Source organism: Oncorhynchus tshawytscha, linkage group LG05, assembly GCF_018296145.1.
Source record: "Oncorhynchus tshawytscha isolate Ot180627B linkage group LG05, Otsh_v2.0, whole genome shotgun sequence".
In the NCBI taxonomy this organism is placed as follows: Eukaryota; Metazoa; Chordata; class Actinopteri; order Salmoniformes; family Salmonidae; genus Oncorhynchus; species Oncorhynchus tshawytscha.
Genome location: NC_056433.1, coordinates 60975024 through 60987695, shown reverse-complemented (window position 1 = coordinate 60987695; position 12672 = coordinate 60975024). Strand labels below are relative to the sequence as shown.

Below are 12672 nucleotides of genomic sequence, written 5' to 3'. Positions count from 1 at the left end.
CATGTTTTTGACCCTGAGCTCTGTCACTCATTCCCATGGCCTTAGGGAGAGCTCAGGTGTGTGTCTGCTCACGGCTACTGATCCATGGAGAAGGGTCACAGGACAAATATGGCTGCTAGGCTAGGTGAAGGACCTGAGCGATTCAAATGCTTTCCTTATCCACCATCCTGTGAATGCACCCACCCACACGGATGCCTGCGCACACACACCCAGTGTCTGAGTGAAAGTCCTTGGCACTGTAAATTACCAGGCCCATTATGTCCCTGTCTGCCCCACCCTCCCTGCTCTTCCCCTTGGCCTAGTTGTAGCCTATACTGGTAACTAATGACACACACAAGGAGGGAGGGAAACTATATTTTCTTCCTTCTCCCTGTGTTCCTCTCTCATCCTTTCTCTCTCTCTCTCTCTCTCTCTCTCTCTCTCTCTCTCTCACGCAGCAGTGAAGAGATGAGTCATGAACAACTGCCCCCTGTTCTCCCAGCACTGCTTTGCTAATTCATCCCTAATCCTGGCGACACACATGTCAACACTGCAGATCTTTAGTCTGTGCCCACCAAGGGCCTCGGACGCCACAGCCACAGCAACCACGCTGCGGATGACAGAGGGAATTACACAATGACATTTGTGACATGCCAAGTTCACACAGAGCCACTGTGGCACACTGAGTGAGAAATGAGAGCGGGAGCTAGCTCTCTGTAAAGAGTATCCAATGGTTACTCATCAGCCAGTGCACATACATCTGTAAAGAGCATTGAGGAGCACTGAGACTCCCTGCTGTGACCTCAGGCATTGAAAATGGTACTTTTTTTTGTTGCTAGATAGCTCTCAAGTCAGAATTATGATTCTTCGCAGTTCTCTATTGCTATTGTAAAATTTACAAGAATAATTAGAGCATTTGATTGTATTATAATAGGCCACATGTGTCCTTGTCCTTCGCCCATGCCTCATCCGTAATGCTCAGGGGTGTTGTGTACAATTGTGTAAACTGTAGTATTGTGCTGCAGAGCAGGTTAACGCTGGGTTGTTAACTCATCTGCTGTCTCCATTCATCAACACAATGAGTCAATAACATTAATTGCAGCACGCAACTAGTGCATGATGGGATGGCAAGTGACGGGTCATAAACTGCAAATCTGTTTATTTCTCTCTCTTCCTTCTGCACAACAATAACACAGAGATGCCTGAGGGCACGGATTATCATATTGGTGGGCAGTCGGCCATGTATGTGTAAAACTGTTGAAGCATCTCCGGAACAATCAGCCAAAGTCCCTGAACTCGCCCTCCCTATCGTGTTTCATGGCCGTCGGGCTACATCTGATAACTCATGGTTGGAAAGATTTCCCCCTTTACAGGGCTGGTCTCCTAAACAAGAACACCATGCAGGCAGGCAGAGCTCTTTATGCTGGATTCATTTAGCATATTCATTCACAGGGGGGTTTTCAAATGCTGATGAACAAGGAGGGTACAGATGGAGGGGGGTTGTACTAATGGCCAAACGGACATAACTCTTCCTGGCAACACATGGAGGGTAAATGTTCCTACATGACTAGTAATGCCCTTGTATATTGAAATGATCGACATCCGGTCCCAAAAAACAGTCAGAGGTCTGCAATTCAATTAGTTCACCAAGGGCGACGTTGGAAATGCCTGCTGGAATGCTGGCCATACACAGGGCGAATGTGTTCTTTGTTAGTATTCCAGAGTTAATGACGGCCTACGAGCTGTGGGTGTATTAACACAGGGGCCTATCTAATTGTACAATAATGGCAGGGCACACTAATGGCATTAAAAACACATTTGAGAAGAGGAAGGACACCTATTATAGCTGTTCTGTGGCCTTGCAGGGAGCCCGGCCATACCTGTGGGGTTAGGTCTTATTCAGAGCTGCTTTTACCTTCCACACTGCTGGGAGTACAATTCATTCTCAAATGACCATATCCCAATAAAATAGACTGTGATGCAGTTTGGAGAGGGTGGGTTATTATGAAAGGGGGGGGTTCATTCTCTCAGACTGACTAGAATTTAAATGGTGGTTATAGGGTGGTGTCACAGTGAGGGTTGTATTGTCTTTCTCCTTTACAAAGCCTGGAGGCCATGAGGAGTGACTGTGCAGGTGACTATTGAACACCGTGACAATAGCTAAAGACTTCCTGTCAGAATTGAAAGGTAACATACAAATCACTAGGGGTTGAAGTTGATTGCTTAACCCATTCAGACTGCAAATGCCCCTCCATGAGTCCACCACACAAATGTTCATAGCACAGCGCGATGCCACCAATTTCCTCAATGATTCATATTTCAACAGTGTGTTTGAAACAATTTTCCTTTTTGGCTTGTTTCTGAGCCCATACAGAAAGCAAGAGAGAAAAAAGTGCATCTGTCCACAATGTGTACAACTTGTAACATTATTTACAGTAAGAGCATGAAATACAATTGTGGCTATGAAAAAGAATACCATGGCATTCAAACTGTGGGTGCATACAAAGAAGGTCAGCGTGGGTTAAAAACAAAAGTGTGACTTAATGAAGATGGATACTGCTGCTTCCCTGTGGCTGACGGCACTTTCATTAGCAGCTTGGCTTAAACACCCAGCACCTCCCCACAGGGATAGAGCTGAGCCTGGGTAGAAAACTCACACCAACACTCATGTGCTATCTCTGGGTCTATCTGAGATCACCCTGATAATATCCCCTTAAGGCGATTATCAGGGATATGTTTAGAAAGAGCCTGTTTAAGGCATCGCTGGCCCTCGGCCAAATAACCTATATAATGTGAGGGTACAGTCCATTCGCTACAAGCTTGGCACACCTGTATTTGGAGAGTTTCGCCCATTCTTCTCTGCAAATACAGGTCTGCCAAGCTTGTAACATCATAACCAAGTAGACTCTAAGCTGTAATCGTTGCCAAAGGTGCTTCAATAAAGTACTGAGTAAAGGGTCTGAATACTTATGTAAATGTCATATTTCAGTTATTTTTATTTTTATAAATTAGCAAGAATTTCAAAAAAACTGTTTTAGCTTTGTCATTATGGGGTATTGTGTGTAGATTGGTGAGGGGAAAAAACGATTTAATACATTTTAGTATAAGGCTGTAACGTGACAAAATTTGAAAAAGTCAAGGGGTCTGAATACTTCCCTGGATGCACTGTAAATGTCACGCCCTAACCTTAGAGAACCTTTTAATTCCCTATTTGGTTAGCTCAGGGTGTGACTAGGGTGGGCAATCTATGTTTTCTATTTCTTTGTTGGCCTGGTATAGTTCCAAATCAGAGGCAGCTGTCTGTCGTTGTCTCTGATTGGGGATCATATTTAGGCAGCCTTTTCCCACCTGTTGTTTGTGGGATCTTGTTTTTGTGTAGCTGCCTGTGAGCAGCACAAAACATCACGTTTCGTTTTCTTCTGTATTGTTTTTGGTGAGTTTCATATTTATTAAACATGTGGAACTCTAAGTACGCTGTGCCTTGGTCCATTCATTCAGACGATCGTGACAGTAAATGCAGGTATTCATAAACAAATCAGCAGCCTCAACCATATGGAAGCATTGTGTCAAATTTGAGCATCTACACTAAATGTTTATGTTTCACACATTTCTCAGAACAATCCGGGTTACAGGGTGTCTTGTGAATTGCATGCAGCTACAGAACAGCAAACGTTGTTTCACTGCAGTACCACCACGTGCATTTCATCGTTCATGTGGACATAATCAAGAAGCTATCAAGCATACAGATAGTGACATGACAAAATGTAACCACATTAAACTGCTAGCATGATAATTAAATCAACAGGAACAGCAGCCACCTTGGAGGAAAGCAGGATGTGGCATCATGAAAACAACTACAGAAGGCCAATTGATTTCCATTACAGCTAAAAACAGCCTTGAAGATCTGTTTAAGATCTGTCATTTGAAATCATGCTGATGTACTGTACATGGGTGCATCATACTGTGTGTGTGCGTGTATGTGTACACACATGTGTCTCACAGAACCCCAAACATACAGTATACTGTGCTAATGAAGACCGTGCTAATGAAAGCTGTATCCTCCTAGTCCAATGAAACAAATTGCTCTCCAGGGACTAAATCAGTCTCTTCCCAGACCCTAAGGTAAATCAATCATTCAAGATGAAATCATTATTACGATAAAGTACATATTAGAAAAAGGACATTTTCAGTATACTTTTCAGTATAGTCCCCCCCCCCAAAAACGGACACTTTCAACCCGACAAACGGGCAGCCCATTCTGTCTCACATCTCTGTCCTCAGTCCTCAACTCCATCCCTTTGGTTTTGTCAGCTGACACATGCAGGCGTTGATTATTAAAGGAGTGTTATCTCCACACTGATAGGGTAATCTAACTACAGTCATAATGCCAAAAGCTTTGTGTTTCAGCAGTTAATTCCAGGTGGATAGAGGGAGCCAGGCCTGAGAGAGCCATCAGCAATGATTTCAGTGAGTGAGGAGCGACGAACCCCAGCCGACTCGGGGGAAATCAAAAGCCCTTCATTATTTTGAGCAGATCAATCTGCAAGTAAATCCAATCCACGTAAACGATGCTGTGTACCACACAAGGGAACTGGGAGTGATGTGGAGGGATTCTCTGTGACAGGTAACATAGGAGATAAAAGAAATGTTCTCATGCAGCCATGTTGCTGTGCATAACCTGCTTTACCACAACATTGGACTGGGAGACAGATTGTGATCGCTATATTGAACTTGTTTTACGACGACATAAAATGTGTCCCTTTTTCATCACACTAAGGGTCACATTTACTAAGCTGTTGTACAAGGGCAAATGTTTAGCTGGAGCTAGACAATTCAATACAACTATTCATGGCTCTGGAATAATAAAATAATAAATGGCCTTTATTCGCTAATTATTATTGATTTGACACCAAGTGTTGTACTAATGTTTCAGCATTACACTGTGCTGATAACAGCCTGCTGAGCTACTTTAGACGTTATTAGGATCAAAGCGTGCCAATATGAATAATTGAAACATGACCAAACATGAATTTGTGTTAGCGCTGTTTAAAATGGAGTGCCATGAGTTGCAATGATTGTCTGCCAATAAATTGCCACGCAGCGTATTACAGTAATAACACCAAATAACAGAGCACACCAACGACAGGAAATAAATCAAGTGTTGTTCTTTCATGGTCAAGTCTAAATCTGTGGACTAAAGGGGCTGAATATGTCTTGCCTAATAAAAACTCAACAACATTGTGGACTACTTCACTTGGGAAAGGAAAGGGCATTGTGCATCATGATGGGTTTCAAACAGTTTTCCAACAAGACCCATTTCAGAAAATGCATCTTCTGTAAAGGTCAAATAGAATCAGTTTAATATTCTAAGTGTTATTCTGATGTACGTTACAAAAATGTCAGTAACTCACAATGAAGGAGAACAAATGCAACAATCTCATTATATCAAATGCTTACATGTGATTCTGCACACAATTTGACCATTATCATATGGAACAAGCCTAAATTCCCACTATCGAGGCTGGACATCATTTCCCAAAACCACTCACTCAGGCTCTTGAGGACTGAGTACTCCAGCAAACAGGATTGGCACATTGAACTAGGGCTTTCAGTTATGCACATCTGTGTTGCCAGCTGCAAATTTCCATTACAATTTGCTCACAGTTTGGACAATCGGAGTGTTGAACTCTCCCCCTCTGTTGTACTATAAAAGATTTGGTTTGGGTGGCTTAAGCACAACGATGGGAACAAGAGCTTATCTGACCCACACCAACGCTACTATGTTAGATGACAGCATGCAATTTAGGGCAGATCCCTTAAAGGATTCCACACGGCAGCAATCCCCTAGTCAGGATTAACCATCATAACGTCTTGTTAACCCAAAAAATAAAGTATAAACATTGTGGCTTCTTTTTTATTCAACATGATAACTCGCCTTCAGAACGATAGCCTAATCTGTTTCAGAAAATAATTCTACCGCTTTCACAGAACACAAAAAGGGGATTTGTCACCGAAGCCACAGTCTGATAGTGTCTGGGGGAAGAGAGAGATAGAGGTTCCCGTTCCTCGTCTCGGTTAGTAAGGCTTAGTGAGCACTAGCGCCATCCCCCAGGTGACTCTATCCAGCAGACAACTTAACTGATCCCTTCTTGTTAAGATGGATCCAGGCACAGGGACTATTAGAGCCTATTACCCAGAAAGGTCTCTTCACAGGCTATAGCGGCACAGGGATCTAGTATGACAACCATTTATTTGTCATAGGGAATTGATGTCCACATGTCGGGTGCAGGAAGTTACACTGAGAAGCAGACCCTGAGAAGAGCACACAGGCTCATGCAACAAAGCAGATAAAGGCGCAGGAAAGGTCATGTGCTGTGAAAAGCTTGTGTGTCAGAGCCTAAAAAACAGAACAATAAATCTTGCTATAGTAGCTTCATTTACTGTAACATTTTAGAAATAGAGCAAGCTCACCGACTGGAGTGTTCTCATCATAGCAGCAATCCTGTTTCACTGGAAACAAAGGGGACGTAAATGCCTTGTCTTCTACTGTATCATTTAGCACAGAGTCATGTTTTCACACTAAAAGGGGATTTGAGACACTGTCTTGTTTAGTGAACAGCATGAAGAGAGATCTGAGCGCTGGTCTTAAAATGGGGATGGTTTCCCTGAGAGGCGGCTATATATTTAGCAGTTGTCTAAAGTCCTCTCTGTTGCAGTTGAATGAGAATAAGCGGTCGCAAGGCAGGCCAAGGGACATACAGGCGGTGCAAACACACAACTGTGCCCATACCCACCCAGAACCTAGACAGACGGCGCAAGCGGTCTGTGGTCAGAGCTCTCTCTCGCTCTCTCTCTCTCTCTCTCTCTCTCTCTCTGAATTAGCTCAGATTTAGCTGTTAATACAACTCTGTTTTTGGCATTGGAAATTACATTTTAGACCTTGACATTTTCAAACAACCTATTAATGCATTGGAGACACCACTATGTCATACAAGTACAGAGTTCTGGCTGCAGAACAGAGAGGGTGACGTGGTTGAGTGTAAACAAGAGTGGTGACTGTGCACTGGGATGAGAGGGAAGGAGGGATGAGATGATTGGCAGGAATGCACTGCTTGCTTGCTTGCTTACTAATACAACAGGTTATTAAAAAAACGATATCCTCGACGGCCCTTAAGGAATGAGTGACCGTTGGGTGGCTGGCTAGCAGAACATTACAAAAAAGCAGCAATCAATCTGATGTGAAAAAAATACAACTAGCCCACCAACATACTAGCCTATACTTCCAGGCTTGTGTTTTTATAGATTGTCATAAATATGGTCCTGCCTTGTGAACTTCGATTGACCTCCAGGCGCATTCCAGTCAATATTCCCCCAGTGTGGAATCATTGGAGCTGTTACAACAGGACCAATCTCTGTCCCCTCTGCCTCTCCTTTCTCCTCTCACTTTAATCATTCCACGGGCTTTACTACACAAAGGTGATGGTTTACATCCTGCCTGATGCCTATAGGATGGCAAGGTTTCCCAGCTCCATGGGACTAATGTTTGGAGTTGAGAAGGTGATGGATGCTTTGAGGGGGATCGTAGAGGGTCGGTCAATGGCCAACACGATCAGAGTCAGAGAAGAGAGGAGTTAAGGAAGAAGAGAGTGCATGGTGGCCCTATAGATGGATTGTATTCAGACAGTGGTAGGGAACAAACACAGGACTCTTAATCAAAGTGAGTGCCCCTGTCATGGACGTGCTCTCCCATGCTCAAGCCCCCTCTGAAGTAGAGTACAGGGTGATAAATAGCACATCTGACATCACTCTCCAGAGAATGGAGTGATCGTCACTCCAACGCCCACAGAGTCTGTGATACAGCAGAGACAGGTAGGTAGGAACCACCGCCTTCACTCTAGCCAGATACTAACCAGGTCTCTCAACATCCTGCTGTGTGTACCAGTGAGTCGTTATATGCATACACTCATCGATGCTGTGGAAGAAGAGCTCTTGTGGATGATTTGTTCTTCACTAATGATAGTGACAGTCTATATATATATAAATATATATATATATATATATATATATATATATATATATATAGACACACATAAGCACACACACACACACCCTCGCACACACACAAACATTTAGATATACATTTATGCAGCAAGTCTTTGAGATGGTGGACAGCTCTACTGCAGCTTTGGCCTTGAGACCTTGTTGTGATGCCTCCCGAGAGCCAGGAAGTTGAAAGACCCCTGGATGCATGCACATACATGCACATACAGGCAACGCCAGCACAATGGCAATTAGCATGCGCTTGGATCAATGTCATTCACCAGGACGCCCGAAGCCTTCAAACCCACTTGTCTGACCAAAGCACTCACAGAGAATACTATTATGTTACTGCATCATCCATCCGAATCAAGCAAATATTTTCCCTACCCTGTAGAATGCATTTTACACCGGTAGAGAACATCATTTTTCCCAAATGCTTTTTAGTTCTGGTTTTGTGTTTTCCACAGTGAAATGATTCCTCTGTGGAATAACAACCCACCAGAGTACAGCTGCCCCAGCGGACGAGAATACACAGTGATTTAGCGGAGCGTTGTGGAGCCTTTTCTCTTCAATCCATACACAACCAGATTCCTTCTCGCACACAGAGGGCCGCTGTGAATGCTAAACAGACAGACAATTAAGAGGTATCTATCTGCTTGTTTGCCGTTTCGGGGGTCTGGATCGGCGGGGTTAACAGAGGGGTCCTCTCTACCCATCTAATGAGCAATCCTAGCCTGCCGCCTTCTCCATCTCCACTCCACTCTCCCTCATGTAACATTTCATTTGCAGGCCGGAGAGATGAATGCTAAGGGTCACCCATCACTGTTGCCATCTGTTGCTGCTGCTGCTTCTTCTTCTTTATATGATTGGCTTATGCTTGTCATCTCCGAAATGCTAATAAATCTGCAATCCGTTTCCTTTGGTTCACAACTTATTTTCGTTTTACCTCCGGGTTATTACCATTCAGGGCCACAGGAGGCCCTATAACAGTCCAGTGCTGCGTGATGCTACGAGATGTCACAATATGAGGCTGTTTCTATGACTTGCAGAGTAAAGCCCCATGTTTAAAGGAACAACATGTGAAGTGAGGAAACATGTGAACTGGAATCATAAAGCAGGTCTGATGGAATAGCTTGTAATAAACATCAGTCCAGCTCACTCTAATCGCTGGGTACTGGGAGCCGTGCAGGAGCCAGGAACAGCCAGGGGCTCACATCAGCAGAACAGTGATTGGGTTAGAGGGCACAGCCAAGAGACTGTTACTACATTAACGGTAGTGTGTGGGCACACTTCAATCAATGTAATGCACCCTAGTCCATCCATGACCTCTGCTGGATCTGGGCTCCTGCTGGAAATTGTATATCAGCCTGTTCAGAATTCAGCAGGCACCCCCTCGTTTTTTGTCAACCTCACCGATGACGACGAGCTGGAGCAAAAAAGGGAGTTAAAACTCTACCCATCAAGATAACAGTGTGTGTATTCTGTACTTTTACCGAGATGTATGCAGTGCCTAAAAGGCCCTGGGATGGATCATCTGTATGATGATCAAATGTTATTTGTCACATGCTTCTTAACCAACAGGTGTCGACTAACAGTGAAATGTTTACTTACAGGCCCTTGCCAACAATGCAGAGAGAGAAAAATATATAAATTATAGAATAATTATTTAATGAGGAGAAAATACAGAATGAGTAACGATAACTTGGCTATATACACTGGGTACCAGTACAGAGTCGATGTGCAGGGGTACGAGTACTAGGGAAGCGTCATGGTAGAGTACACAGCATAACGACACAATTGGATTTACCAGTGGCTATGGTAGGAACCTGGGAGCCTTGTGCAAACTGTGTGATCCGTCTCATAGTGAGAATGATGTCTGGGAGAAAGGGCCATGCATGCAATCTCTCCACTACCAAAACCCCCCCAGCCCCCATCCCAGGGCCCTGTCGCACTATAACAGGATTCACCCAGCCACAATGAGGAAACTCGGTGGTTACGAGAAAGGGTGGGAATAAGAGAGGAGAGAGAGGGAGAGGGGGGAGAGATGGAGGGAGAGAGAGAGAGTAAAGAGAGGAAGGGGGGAGAGATGCAGGGAGAGAGAGTAGAGGGGAGGAGAGATGGAGGGAGAGAGAGATGGAGGGCGAGAGAGAGAGAGAGAGAGAGGGGGAGAGATGGAAGGACAGAGACGGAGGGAGAGAGAAAGTAGAGAGAGTGGGAGAGATGGAAGGAGAGAGAGTGGAGAGAAGGGGAGGGAGGGAGAGATGGAGGGAGGGAGAGAGAGCAGAGAGAAGGGCAGGGAGCGAGAGATGGAGAGAGTAGATAGAAGGGGAAGGAGGAAGAGTGAGAAAGAGAGAGGAAGAGAGAGGAGGAGGGAAACTGAAGGGAGACGTGAAGTGAGGGAGAGAGAAAGAGAAGGTGCTATCTGAGACAGGGCTCTTCTAATCCCCAGGCACATTTGTCACCATCACAGAAGAAGTCTGGATTCAGGAAAGAAAATTACATTTTATAGGCAACTTTGAAAGAAAACTACATTTTTGATAAATTGCAGCACACTGTGTAATCATAATGGGAAAATAATTAGCACGCACAATTACGCTAAGTAATGGAAAATATACAGCGTTAAGCTTCAATGGGAGATGGGGAGGGCTATTCGTTTACAGTGCAGACACTCAGAATGCATATGTGACGGAAAATGTTATGTTTGTGCTTTTCTATTTACCAGTTTCTATGTTCTATGTTGGTGCATTTCTATAAACCAATTTCTGTGTTCATGCAAGTGACTGATTGAACAAATCCTCACTATCAGTGTCTGCAATTTGGCAGTACGCCCAGAACCTTGTTTAGAGAAAGGGATATCTCAGTTTCAAGGTCTCAGCTTGGAGAAAAGAAGCCTCGTGAGGTATTGGTCTGTCACATGTTATGAACCAGTATTGGTCGGTCACATGAAGGAAGCAAACTTTAATGATGAATTAATTATGAATAAGCTTAATCATGCAAATTTGACTTGTCTGCAGTATATACTGGAACTAATGGGACTGCCCCGTTAGAGCTCCTGACAGAAATTCACTATGGTGCATCAAGTTTATTGGAACCTTTCCAGCACGCTGACAATAAACAATGAGTCATTTAAGATTGACTTCGAGTGTCCCTGAGCAAGAATTTCCACAACACATATTAAGATAGATAATCTATATTCATTTGGAGGATAGGTTGGAGAAGCTTATCTTGACTCTGATTTGGTACCATGTCCTCACCACGTTGTTGTCGGTCTGCTATGAGAAAGGAACAATATTTACCCTCCATTGGGCTGGAGTCAGATATGACCATAAAGCAAACAATCATCTTTCACAGTAGTGACAGGCACTGAGTAAAATAAAGAAATCCTGACTGATTTAGAAGGAAGCTTCACATCCAGAAAGCACTGAGGAGACTCCAGCCCATCTAATGGTGTCCTATAAAAACAGGCCTAGGCTCAGTGAAATCAAGCACAGCACTTTCACGTTCAGTAAATCCACGGCTTATAAAAACATAGGGAGGATAGTGAACTAGGGTCCATTTTAGGTGAGTCTCCATGCCATGTGGTTCCCCATAAACAATTCCATTACAAATTGGAAATATATGATCTCTCATAAGGGTAGTGGGCGTTTTACCTAGTGGATCTACAACAGAGAACTGGGGACGTCTGTTCATAAGCAGGAGAGAGAGGAGAGAGAGAGAAATACATACATAAACTCAGCAAAATAAGAAACTTCCTCTCACTGTCAACTGCGTTTATTTTCAGCAAATTTAAGATGTGTAAATATTTGTATGAAGATAACAAGATTCAACAACTGAGACATAAACGGAACAAGTTCCACAGACATGTGACTAACATAAATGGAATAATGTGTCCCTGAACAAAGGGGGGGTCAAAATCAGCTGGCCACCAGCTGCATTAAGTACTGCAGTGCATCTCCTCCTCATGGACTGCACCAGACATGCCAGTTCTTGCTGTGAGATGTTACCCCACTCTTCCACCAAGGCACCTGCAAGTTCCAAACATTTCTGGGTGGGGAATGGCCCTAGCCCTCACCCTCCGATCCAATAGGTCCCATATGTGCTCAATGGGATTGAGATCCGGACTCTTCGCTGGCCATGGCAGAACACTGACATTCCTGTCTTGGAGGAAATCACTCACAGAACGGGCAGTATGGCTGGTGGCATTGTCATGTCAGGATGAGCCTGCAGGAAGGGTACCACTTCAGGGCATAGGATGTCTTCCCTGTAATGCACAGCGTTGTGAATGCCTTGAATGACAACAAACTGAGTCTGATGATGCTGTGACACACCGCCCCAGACCATGACGGACCCTCCACCTCCAAATCGATCTTGCTCCAAAGTACAGGCCTCGGTGTAACGCTCATTCCTTCGACGATAAAAGCGAATCCGACCATCACCCCTGGTGAGACAAAACCGTGACTCGTCGGTGAAGAGCACTTTTTGCCAGTCCTGTCTGGTCCATCAACGGTGGGTTTGTGCCCATAGGCGACGTGGTTGCTGGTGATGTCTGGTGAGGACCTGCTTTACAACAGGCCTACAAGCCCTCAGTCCAGCCTCTCTCAGCCTATTGCGGACAGTCTGAGCACTGATGGAGGGATTGTGCATTCCTGGTGT

At 44.3% G+C, this 12672-nt stretch overlaps 1 protein-coding gene across 3 annotated transcripts in view; it reads right to left on the bottom strand.

Moving 5' to 3' along the window:
* nlgn1 (neuroligin 1) overlaps positions 1-12672 on the bottom strand; it is a 342762-nt gene that overhangs the window by 149718 nt on the left and 180372 nt on the right. The gene's annotated exons all lie outside the window — the stretch shown is intronic.